We start from the raw sequence: 12,740 nt of genomic DNA on the forward strand, positions 1-12,740 counted from the left end.
GCTCAGGGGGACGGTGCTGCCCTTGATTGGTGATGTCTGTCACGCATCTCGGACTGGAGACTTGAGAACCCGCAACTCAAGCGAGGTATTCCTCTGTTTGTGTTTTTGAGTTTGAAAGAACCTCCGGCTGGGAGTTAGGAAGCGTGGTTCTTCCGGCCTGCGCCACCCTCTGATCATGGGACCCCCCCAGACGAGACAACTCAATTCCCTTTCCCCGCTCTGAAAATCGGGGCTGTTGCCCTCAGCCCTGCCCATCTCAAGGACCATAAGGAGCAGAGCACTTCCCAAGCCTGTTGGCATCTGCAGACACAACCAATAGCCATTATCGTAAAATATATGGACCCACGATACCAGTCACATCCCTCCACCATCCGCTGGGGACCAGGCACGGCCCCAGCTGCTGTGACTACAGGACCTATCCACCTGGCAGCAGGCCCACGAGTGGACTCGCCGGCCGATGTCCATGGCGTTGCTCAAAGTCACAGCTCCCAAGCGGGTGGAGCCTGGCTCTGAATCCTGGAGGGTCTCTGTGCCATGCAGTGGCTGCGCCCGAGGCCTTAGCACCCCAGGAACAGGGGCTGGAGACGGGGTGGTCCCCGCCCCACCCGATGCCCAAGGCGGGCTCTGTCCCCTGGCCAGCCGGGCCTGGTCCTCCCGGCTCTGAGTGGCAGGGAGGCTTCCAGGGGATTAAAGCCCCCGCCCACCCCTCCTCCCCTCTGACCTGGAAAGGGCAGCGGGGCCCTCCCGGGTGCCTCCAAGCCCTCCTGGGAGATCTCCTTTGGTACAAAAAGTCGTTGACTTATCAAGGTTGAGACGCACTCAGTGCCGGCCAGTAACACAGGGAGCCCGGCCCCCGCTGCCAGGCACGGCTGGTGTTCATGGTAACGGGCCTCTCCGCACACTAAACGGTTCAGTTGTGCAAAGTTCAGGCGTTACATAAACAGGGGCTTAACAGCAGCCGGGGAAATCGATGGCTGCCTAGGCATGGCCTGAGGAGATAGCATTGATTGGGCCCTCCATGGTCAATAGGCCGGGTCCCTACTTCCTGCCCAGCGCCCCCCGCCCCCCGGGGGTACCTACTGGATCCTGAGTCCTGGGCTCAGACCCAGAGTACTGCAGGAAAGTGCCCTGCCCTTGCCCCCTTCTGGCTGGGATCCAGTAGTGACAGCATCTGCTGAACTGTTGGCAGCCGTTTTGTAAACCATGATCACTCAAAGACGCCTTAAAATACCATCAAGCCATTGTTAACGGAGAGGACCTTCCTATCGCCTTTCAAACCATCCTTGTGATGAGGACCAGTCCTGCTGCCTATATGGTCAGCCATCAAAACCACTGATAACGTCACAGTGTGCCTGAAATCGGTTCAATAGGCTGGGATGTGAAACCAAACGCCTGTGTGACCTCGGGTTGGTCACCTTACCTCTCTGAGCCTCAGCTTCCTGTGCTGTAAAATGGCAAGAATCACAGCACCAACTTCATGGGCCAGTCGATGTGGAGGAAATGAGGGGACACGCAGAACTGAGGGACCAACGAATTCTTTTCTAGCTTGTGTCTCTTTCACGACAGGGTCCAGCAGCCACCCTGATGGAGCAGAAAGATGCAAAGGTATTTAGTAAAAGCTTAATGTTTATTTATTTATCTAGTGGTACCAGGGACTGAACCCGGGGTTGCTTAACCACTGAGCCACCTCACCAGCACTTTTTGACATTTTATCAACTCGCTAAGTTGATCAGGCCCTCGCTAAGTTGCTGAGGCTGGCTTTGAACTCCTCCTGATCCTCCTGCCTCAGCCTCCCAAGCTGCTGGGATGCTTAATATGTTTTTGTTGGGCAAAGTTAAACCCCTCTGAAGAGCTGGACAGGCCCCCTCTGATTGGGCGTGCAGTAGCCCCTGGGGGATGACAGATGATTCAGGATGTGGGGACAGGGCCTACAGCCACAGTGGATAAGGCAGAGACGGCCACCTTGCCCCGGGGCGGAATGGGTGCTCTTGCCAATGAAAGGCAGGACAGCGTGGTTGAAGGGGTGCCTCTTGTCCCCCGGCCTCCCCACCCACTCCAGGAGGAGGAGGATCACCCTTCAAGGGCAGGGCCACAAGACAGACAGAGCCTGGACCCCTGAATCACCTGCGGGAGAAAGCTGCCCACCTGTTGACCGGGGGCCCAGGCCTTGAACCGTAGCATGAGAAACGACCTCTTCTTGAGTTCAGCCCACACGCCCGGGCCTGCTTGTTACAGCAGCTGGTCTTGACGGCCCCATTCCCAGAGCTTCGCACGAGGACTCCGTGCTCCCAGCACAGACCTGAGTCACGTATGGGGGGGGAGCTGAGAGGGTGCCCTAACCCGACAAAGTGAGTACAGTTCCGTGTTGACGGGGGGCCCCAGGCGGGGGGTATCTAAGTGTTTGTTGGAAGCATCTTTGACTTTGCCTTCTGTTTGAGCACCTTCATGATGGAGGGTCTGACGGATAATAGCTCTTCCTGTATTTTCAAAATCTCTCTAGGAAACTTCGGGTCCTAGAAGATGCCTCAGGGGTCCTGGGTTGGTGGCTGGGCCAAGGGCAGAGGAAAAGAGAGCTGCTCTGGGGTCCACCCCACCCCGGGGCAGCCGGCTTCAGCCCAGGCAGGTCGCAGTTCATCCTTTCCATATTGGCGTTCACACTAGGAGCTTGTTTGAAAAGAAGGTAGGTTTCTACAGTTCCAGCAACGGTACTCCAACCGTAAAGGCTGGAGAGCTACTGGCTCAAACTTCTCCTGTCACCCATGGGGAAGCTGAGGCCCAGGGAGTGGAAGACATTGATTCCAGGTCACAAGGAGCCAGTGGCTGCTGGCCTGAGGACAGTTTCCCTCTGCGGCTTCTAGAACCCTCCGTCGGGGGCTCAGAGAGGGAGGCACTGGGTGGAGCGTCTCCAGACCCCAGCGCCTACCGAGGACAGCCCTCTGCCTAGGGGGGGTCTCTTGTCTGCTGGGGTCAGTGGTGCTCTGCAGGTGGGGAGTGGGGGTGTGGAGGTGCCCTGGGGACGCTGGGCGAGGACTCCCGGAGTGGGACCGTACCCTCCCGTTCAGGCCAGCCCCTCCCCCTTCGCCGAGGCTGCATTAGGAAGATGGATGGGGGGTGCGGGACTGGGTCAGTCCACCCGGGAATGATGGATTTGGACCCTGATCAGAAACCCTGAGGGTCATCCGGGGCCAAGAGCAGAGGGGAGAGGTCACGTAGCCAGAGTAGGTGCGTCAGCCAAGGACGGGGACAGGGATTCAGCTCAGGCCTCTGAAGCCTGGCGGTGTGGGAGGGCTGGGGTGGGCCCTGAACTCAGCGCTCCTCTAGGATGGACCGGCCACTCAGTCCACATGGTCCTGGGCGGGGCGCCGCCGATTCCCAGGATAATGGGCACCATCCCCCGGGGCTCTTACAGGGACAAGGACGGGTGGGAGATGAAGACCGGAGCCATCTGACCCCACCCCTCCCAAATAATCAGCCACATGACCTTGGCTAGACCCCCACCGCCCCTTGGAGCCTCAGTCCCCAATCTGGAAAATGAGTATGATCACAGCCCTGAGCGGACAACGTGTGCTGCATAAATGGCACAGACCTTCGCGTGGAGAAATGGTGGCGCTCTTCCCAGACTTCCCATGGTAAGAGAAGACAGGGGTGCCTTTACTCCTCTGGATCATTTTAGGTAAGACAGGGGCGTGGGTTCAAATTCTGACCCCATCATTAATTCGCTGTGTGACCTTAGGTCTGTCTCTTCCCCTCTCTGATCTTGGCTTCCTCCTCTCTAAAATAAGGTTCACCATAACTGCCTCGTTTGAGGGTCACGACGTTGCAGAGAGTTAATAGATGAGATCAGGCAGGACAGAGCTCGGCTGGCGGCTCTCAGGGAATGTTGGTCTCTGTCATCAGGGCCATGGTGGACGCCCGGTCTCTAATAGCAATAAGAACTCTGTGCTGAGGATTGGCCCCATGCTAGCGCAGGTCTTGGGGGCCAAGTCGTAAACCCAACCTCTGTTGCCTGCCACCGGCAAGGGAGGGGTGGGGGAGGGGTGCCACCCATTAGCCACTCCGGACGCTGGTTCATGCCATCTCCTTCTAAGTGGGGAATCGGAGGCTCAGAGAAGGACCGAGACTTTCCCAAGGCCACATAGGCCATCCAAAATAGGGCCCCCGAGCCTGTGTCCCGGTTCCTCTCTGGGCCTGGGCTGTGTCATTTAGTCCTGGGGAGAAGAGCCATCCTTTCTCCATTCCATCTCCCAGCCGGCTTTCTGGAAGGGAGTTAATTGATTTAAACTTTTCCAGGATGGTTCTCCCTCCTCCCTGCCTCCCCTGGGCCCTCCATCCTGGTGTGGCTTTGCTCAAGGAAATGACCAGGTGGCATCTGTGACGGCCAGCACAGAGACCTCTAGCAGGACTTACAGGCGGCTGCGGGGGGGGGGGGGGGCGGGGGAGGGGGGGCGGACAGCGTGGGCCCTGTCCAGGGCTGAGCCTTCTGCCACCACGTGCAGTGACAATGACCCACAGCACTCCAGTGCCTAGTGCTGGTCACCATCAGCGGCGGTGCCACCCGCTCAGAGCACCCTTGGCCTCTCCACATCCACCCAATTTGCAGAAGGAGAAACTGAGGCGCAGACGGAGGGTGGCGGAGGCTGAGCCAGCGGTAGATTGAGCCAAGGCCCTGTCCTGTGCCCCTCTGAGGAGAGACTGAGGAGGAGGGCGGCTGGCCGCGCAGCCCTCGGCCGATTCGTCTTCTGAGCTGAGCTCTCTCTCTGCGCACCCCATTTAGTCAGGATGTGCCGTAATTAGCGGCAGATCTGTGCCTCCTGCCCGCCGTGTTATTCATTCCGGGTTCCAGGCGGCCATTTCCCACGCCGAGTGTTGGCTGGGCCTGGATTTCAATCAGATGGGGCCCTGGTGAGCTGTCCCCGGGGAACTCACAGCAGCGACGCCCCCTCGGAATGATGAACGAGGCTGCGGCCGCAGGAAACCGCTCAGCGGCTCTGGGGGGCTGGTGCGCCAGGGCGGGGACGGGGGTGCTCTTGGGAACGCCAGATCCTGTCACCGAGGACCTGCCCCTCGCCCAGGGTCACATGATAAGCTGGCATCCCCGGTGCCCTAAGAAAGATGGCAGCCTCAGGCCAACCTCAGCCCCGCTGCCAGGACCCGGGGGGCCAGGAGGACTTGGAAAGGACCCCCCATTGTCATTGTCCAGATGGAGCTAGAAGATGCTAGAAGAAAGGGCGGAGAGAGTGAGGGAGAAGGGAGAGGAAACCACAGCTCACCTCTGGGGCCTCCCCCGGCCAAGCCTTGGGTCTGTGTTTGGACGAGTCCTTCACCTCCCGGAACCACTGTCTGCTCAGGTGTAAAACCCAGAAAGTGGCAGAAACCACCTCCTCCCCAGGTCACCGGGAACGGAAAGTCACCCTGCAGAGTCCCCAACACTAGCACACAGTCAGTGCTCAATAGTTGTGCACTACCGTTAGGACTGGGCGGTTAACTCTTCCACTAACGGGCAAGTCAGATGCAGACCACTTTACAGAAGAGGAAACTGAGGGTCAGGGAGGGCCCGTGCCCTGCCTGTGGGGTGGGCTGCATCATCTTTGATTTCCAAATGGGGGAACTCAGACCCCGGTCATCAGGGTTCTCCTCAAGAACTGCTTGCAACATGCCGAGGCCCGGTGGGCGCTCCCCGACCCCATCCTCAGGGGGACCCCTGGCAACTGGGCCCTGAGGTGCTGAGCCCACGAGAGGAGCCAGCGGAGGCATCCCGAGAGGCGCCCGGCGCAGGCCTGGCGTCTGAGGCCACCCTCCGGCCACGGATGGACGGGTCCCGACTCTGGCTTGGAGGACACCCTGGCGGTCTTTCCTGAATCCTGAGATGGTCTCAACGCAGCTGGCACCGTTCCCCGGGGTCTGCTGCCAACTAGGCCAGACAGCCCCGGGGGCTCCCATTGTCTCTGCCCTAATTGGGACAAAGTTTGTGGCTGTGCCTTCCCCAGAGACCACTGCTTCCAGGCCACCTGCCCTCTTTAGGTCGGGGGAGATGTGGCTGTGAGTTTGCTGGTGGGGTTGAGGGACGTGCCCGGGGCTCGCTCAGCCCCCCAGGGCTCCCATTCTGCAGATGAGAACACTAAGGCTCAGTGAGGGCGGGTGACTTACCAAGAAGGGGGCAACCCGGGAGCTTTGGGAGGGCCCCCAGATAAACAGCTCACCGGGAAGATCTGGAATCAAAAGGCCTTAGCTGTGTGGCCTTGAGAAAATCACTCAACCTCTCTGAGCCTCAGGGCCCCCTGGCTGTGGTAGGCCTGCTAAAGGCTGGTTGGACCAGTGACTCACCAGTCACTGAATGACCAGAGCAAGGAACCGAGCTCCCCGCACCCCGTCTCTCCTGGCTCCCCACCCCATCTGTCTGCAGAGAGCCACCGGGCGGGCGGCAGCTCCGTGGCAGCAGGACATCTGAATCCCCCCGACACAGAGCGGCCTCTCAGCTCCGGGGGGCTCATTTGCTTTCCCCGATGGCCGTGTCAGAGCGGCACCGGGAGACGCTGGCCCTGGGCTGCCCACCTCTGGCACCCACGGGAGCAGCAGGAGAGCCAGTCTGGACTGAGCCAGAACTGGTTGGTCCCAGCCCAAGTGCGCTCACCTCCTTGGCCCCGAAGGCGGCCTAGGGTCTCCCCCACCTCCCAACCTCACGTCCATGGGGGCCAGGGGCCCTCCCCAGCTGCCCCCTTGGCTCCTCCTACACCGGTGCTGAGCTCCTCTTGGGAATCTCCCGGAAGAAAAGCGAAACGGATTAGAGTCATTTACTGAGCATCTACTATGTGCCAGGCACTGGGTATTCCCACCCTCGCTGCAAACCCCCCTCTACCCCATTTTACAGATCAGGCTCTGAAACAGCTGTCCGTGGGGGATGCAGAGATTCTAACCCCAGCCGTGCCTTGGTCAGGGGCCTTGCACGGGAACAGCATCAGGAGACGTTTGTTGATTGACTGGCTGACCCACACGGGTGAACAAGTGACCAATGTTTGATGAATGGACGGCCAGCTCCAGGAGGTGTGTGTCAAGGCGTTGCAGGGAGTGGCTGTGGGGCTTCAAGTCCCACCCAGGCCACCCAGGCTCCTGCCCTCTGGCCTTCCAGCTCTTGGCCCTCCCGGGGGTTTGAGGTGGGGGACATCCGGTGACACAGAGCAGGCCGGGGGCTAGCTAGTCCCTGGTCCTCTCTCCTGCCCCAAATGCCTGACTTATGGTTTAACTCTACAAACCCCTGGGCTTTTACGGAGGGTTATCTGTAAAGCTCTGAGCTTTGATCTGCAGCATAAGGAAGCAAACTCTTGGGTCTGGAAATGTCACAGGGATCAGGGGACTCTTTGAAGTCCCCTCCTGGTAGGCAGCCGCCCTCAGCCCCCCTCCAACAGGCCTCTGAGCCCTGGCCAGGGCCTGGGGGCCTCCTCCCCGGGCCCATTCCTCCGGCCCCAGGCGCACCCCGGGCCTCTCTGGTCTCCCCTCCGTCTCTCAGGAGGCTGCCGTCTTGCGGCTCCCAGCCCAGCCGTGGGTACATCAGGGGTTTCCAGAAACTACACGATCCCTTCCTCCCGCCCCTGAGGTCCCCCTGCTGGGGGCGGGACTGAGTTTGTCCCTACCCTGAAGTCAGCTGGGGCTTGCTCACAGGGACAGCGGGCAGATGGACCCTCATAGGTCGTCCAGAGAAATGGGGGGTGCTCCGGGCTCCCTGCTCTTCCCCAGTGAGTAGACAGGGTGTCCCTGCCCAGCTGTGTCCCCTCGTCCCCAGTGGCTTGACCTCTTCGCCGTGGCTTCTTCCTGGCTCCCTCTGAATCTTGCAGGACCTCCAAGCGGCTCCGTCGCTGAGATCCGGGGAGGAGGAGGAGGAGTCCCGGCTTTCCCCGGGTCTGCGCTGTGTGACCTTGGCCAGGTCCTGCCCGTCTCTGAGCATCTCTTCCCTGGTTTGCCAAAGGGGGACCCTCACCCTCTGCAAGGGTGGACAAGGTCATTCTCAGGGGCACTTGGTGCCTCGGCAGCCCTCCAGGGGAGCCAGGGCTCTGCCCACTTCCTTTCTTAGGGCTGGAAGTCAGAAAGAGGCAAAGCTGGGAACCCGGGGTGGGGGGGATTGGGGGGAAGTGTTCCCCCTTGTGACTGGGGTGGTGCATGAAAACTACATCAAACTAGGAGCTTAAAATCAGGAGACTCCTCAGGAGGCTCGGAGACTTACCCAGGGTCACACAGCTAGTGACAGACCCAGGACCTGAGTTTTTTTGATTTTTGAAACAGGGTCTCGCTCAGTTGCCGAAGGCCTGGCTAAATGGCTGAGGCTGGCCTTGAACTTGCCATCCTCCTGCCTCAGCCTCCCGGGAGGCTTGTGCCTTTGAGCCGGCAGGACTTGAGAGTCTTGATTGACTGGCATCAAAACTCACCCTAGCAGATTTGACTGAGGCCTTCTCTGGTTTGCAACGGCCCTGACTGTGACTTTCCAGAAGGAAATCAGAGGCCTGGCTTCGCTGGTTGGGTCCTGAGCCACGGGGAGAGGTTCCCAAGGCTGCCAGGGTCTTATCTGCTGCAACTTGCAGAGGACATCCAGCCTCTGCCCTTGGATCACCGAGGCTTGGAGTCTGGATCAAGTCCGATACAGTCACTCTTTCCTCAGAACTGGCCCCCAGCGCCCAGGCTGATTGGAGCCCTGAGCAGAGGGCTGGTGTGAGAGAGAATCGGGGGAAGGCCAGTCTGTTGTCCAGAAGCTACTCCATCACACTGGCCAAGACCGTTCCATGCGGCGTGGAATCTAGAAGGCTCCAGAGAACATCCGCTCAGGATGCAGCACCCGAGGACAATCTCTTTCTTAAAAGCTCATGGTTTTACTTCCTTTGTGCTTTGCTTTTTAACATTAAAAAAAAAAAAAAAAAAAAAAAAAAAAAAGCCGCCTAGTTGAAATCACACAAGGAAAACTAATCTGTTTTCTCTTTTCCCATGGCTGCTAGGAAGCTCAGGATCAGTTTACACATAAATGCTCTCATTTACCTTGGTAGGCTTTCTGATATCATTTGTCTTCTCCAATGCTGGTAGGAAAAAACAAATACGTTCTAAAAGGAATAAAGAAATAAATAGATAGAAGGTGCTTTTTATTTTTTGGTATTGGGGATTGAACCCTGAGATTGAATCCATCTCTCCATTGAGCCACATCCCAAGACTGTGTTTTTTTTTTATTTAATTTTTCTTTTCTTTCTTTTTTTTTTTTTTTTAGAGAGAGAGAGAGAGAGAGAGAGAGAGAGAGAGAGAGAGAGAGAGAATTTTAATATTTTATTTTTTAGTTTTCGGCAGACACAACATCTTTGTTTGTATGTGGTGCTGAGGATCGAACCCGGGCCGCACACATGCCAGGCGAGCGCACTACTGCTTGAGCCACATCCCCAGCCCCATTAATTTTATTTTTTATTTTGAGACAGGGCCTTGCTAAGTTGCTGAGGCTAGCTTTGAACTTGGCAATCCTCCTGCCTCAGCCTCCAAGTTCTGTGATTACAGTTGCGTGCACCAGCCACCATACCTGGCAAAAAGGTGCTTTTTAAATAATTAATCCCCCCACACACACACACACATCATACTGGACAGTTAACCCAGGGGCATGCCACCACTTTTTTACTTTTTGTTAATTTGCCCAAGCTAGCCTCAAACAGGCGATCCTCCCTCCTCAGCCTCCCCAAGTAGCCGGGATGCCAGGTGTGTGCCATATCAGTTGGCTCTTTTAAATATCCTCCAGGGGAACAGGTGGATCTTGTATGACTAGGAACAGCAGAGAGAAGCCAGGCGGAGAGCGTAGCCCGTTGGGGTGCACGCTGCTCACCCCTGCCTGAGCGCACCGGCCTTTCCCCGGCTCCCCCCACAGAGGTGAGAGCCAGCAACCACTCTGCTCTCAGTTCCCTTTATACTCAGACCTTGTATTTTATTTCTAATTTTAATGGTATAATTTTAACTAGGCAGCATCTTTTTTTTTTTTTTTTTTTTTTTTTTAATGTCAACTACTTCAAATCATTTTCTGGAAGCGACCCAGGCAGCTATATTAAACACGCTCTATCTTTAAACGTGCGCACACGCACTCTCACCAGGGCGGGCGCAGACGTGTGCACGGGCACATCTGGTCTCAAGTCGCCCTGCTCTTGGCTTCCTGGGTCCTGCCCTCTGTCAGCCGGGAGCCCTCTGGAGCTGGGAGCAGGGATGAAGAGAGGTGACCATCCTGGGCTGTCGCCTTCCTCTTCCCAGGTCCCTCTAGGTGTCTGTCATTTTCCCACCGGCCTGCTGGAGCCCAGCACGAGGGGCGACTAAGGGGCTGCAGACCCAGGGCCTTGTGGGAAATCCAGGGGTACAGACACTTACATTCGCCGGGCCACACGCCTGTCATTCCAGTGACTCAGGAGGCCGAGGCAGGAGGATTGCAAGTTCAAGGCCAGCCTCAGCAAAGTGAGGCCCTAAGCAACTCAATGAGACCCTGTCTCTAAATAAAATATATAAAGGGCTGGGGATGGGGCTCAGGGGTTAATCTAGCCGACTCCCATCATTAGCACCTTAGACGATCTGACACGTCCTGCAGTCCAGATCTCGTCTCTGACCCTGGGACCTCAAATGCCTTGCTTCCAGAAACGACTTTAAGAGGACTGTCTGTTGAGACCCCATGGAATGAGACGGCCTGAGAGCAGATTGTTTTGGGAAAAGCTGATAAACCAAGGAAGGACTGAGCCAGAGTCCTTTAGGAGGTGCAGCCGAGGAGGGGATGAGCTCAAGTATGACACAAAGATCCTCCAGGGAGGGCCGAGGGGAAGGAGAAGGAGGTACAGAGGGCAGACGTGTCCTGGGCTAACCAAGCGCACATCAAGATGGGTCCATTCCTATGACCAAAGGACCATTCCATTGTAAGATGTCAATAACAGGGGGAACTGGGTGCGGAGTGTTTGGAAACTGTACTGTTTATATAATGCAAATCTGAAATTAAAAAATTATTTGGAAGCCAGGCATGGTGGCACACGCCTGTGATCCCAGGTCCTTGGGAGGCTGAGGCAGGAGGATCAAGTTGGAGGCCAGCCTCAGCAACTTAGTGAGCCCTTGTCTCAAAATGAAACATAAAAAGGACGCAGGGGTGTAGCTCAGAGGGAGAGCACTTGCCTGGCATGAGTGAGGCCCTGGATTCCATCCCCAGCACTACAGGAAAGAAAAAAAAAATTTTTTTTTTGAAGAAAGAAAGAAAAGCAAATTAGATAAACAAGTAAATAATCTTTGAAAAAGCAAAGGTTAGGGTTTGGAGACCGGCCTGGGGGTGGCACTAGGTCCTGCTAGGGAGGAGAGATCTGAGATCAGAGAGACTGGGGTCCCAGACTCCGTGTGGCCAGTGTCTCCGTGTTTCTGAGCCTCAGTTTTCTCGATGTGTAAAATGGGCATTTAAAAACGCGCGCTGTTTCTTGGTTTGGATTAAAGGAGGCCACGTATCTGAGGTCGTGGGCATCAACACTTGCCCTGGGGCTGGTCCATTTACAGATCATTACCCTTGGCACAGTGAGAGGAAAACTTGGGAACCTTCAGGAAACGGGGATCTTGGCGCGGAGCCTTGGGGAACTTGCAGAATCTGGATGAGGCTGGGCACCCGGATGGGCTTCCCCTGACTCAGCGAGGCCTCGGGCCTCGACTCCTGCTCTGGCTCCAGAGCAGCCCTAAGTGAGGGGGGCCTGGCAGGAGCTGGGGACCTCCCACACAGCACCCCGCTTCCTGCACCGCCCCCCCCCCCCCCCCCCCGTGCGGCCCCACCCCCTCTGTCCGCCCAGGTCTCTGGGCTAAGTCACCGCTAATTCCTCCCTGATGAAGCACCTGTATCTGTGAGCAAATGAGCTGGCAGGTGGTGTCCTGGATAAAATATGACCCGCTCAGCCAGGGATTTGCTCACCAGTCAGAGGCTGCCCGTCCTGCTGTCTGGGGGCCTTTAGATAAAGCAGAGGTCACACCGCCCACCAGGCAGGTGGGAGGGCAGGAAGCACCCCGGGAGTGTCTGCCTGCTCCGTCTCCCCCAGCACAGGCTCCAGGACATCTTTCTCAGGGGCTTGTGGAAAATAACCAGGTCTGGGGATGAACCAGGAGACAAGGGTAGTTCATCCGGCTTCTTTGCCAGACTTGCTGTGGAGCCTTGGACAAGTTGCTTTCCCTCTCTGGGCCTTAGTTCTGAACTCTCTCAAATAGGCCTAATGGTTCTCATCCCCCCCCCCCCCCCCCCGTTTGTTACAAAGAATCAGAGGAGAACTTGGATGGAAATGCAAAATATTTATTATCATCTCACTTACTGCTACGTTGGGACTGCAGGGGGCCATTGGAAGCCCTGCTGAGCAGAGCTGGGGGCCAGTAACTTTCTGTGGGCTGGAGGTTTTAGGGAATTACTTTCCAGGCTATATCATCTATTGGCAGAAAGCCAATCAAAGCATTTTCCAAGCCGGCAACATCATACATGGAAAAGGCCAAGTTCGGGGACCACAGGTCTTGATTTGATTTTTCTTTTCTGGGGGTGGGTACCAGGGATTGAACCCAGGGGCACTCGACCCCTGAGCCCCATCCCCAGCCCTATTTTGCATTTTATTTAGAGACAGGGTCTCCCTGAGTTGCTTAGGGCCTCTCTTTTGCTGAGGCTGGCTTTGAACTGGTGATCCTCCTGCCTCAGCCTCCCGAGTCACTGAGGTTACAGGCGTAGGCCACGGCGCCCTGCTCAGGCCTTG

Source organism: Callospermophilus lateralis, chromosome 1 (genome assembly GCF_048772815.1).
Source record: "Callospermophilus lateralis isolate mCalLat2 chromosome 1, mCalLat2.hap1, whole genome shotgun sequence".
In the NCBI taxonomy this organism is placed as follows: domain Eukaryota; kingdom Metazoa; phylum Chordata; class Mammalia; order Rodentia; family Sciuridae; genus Callospermophilus; species Callospermophilus lateralis.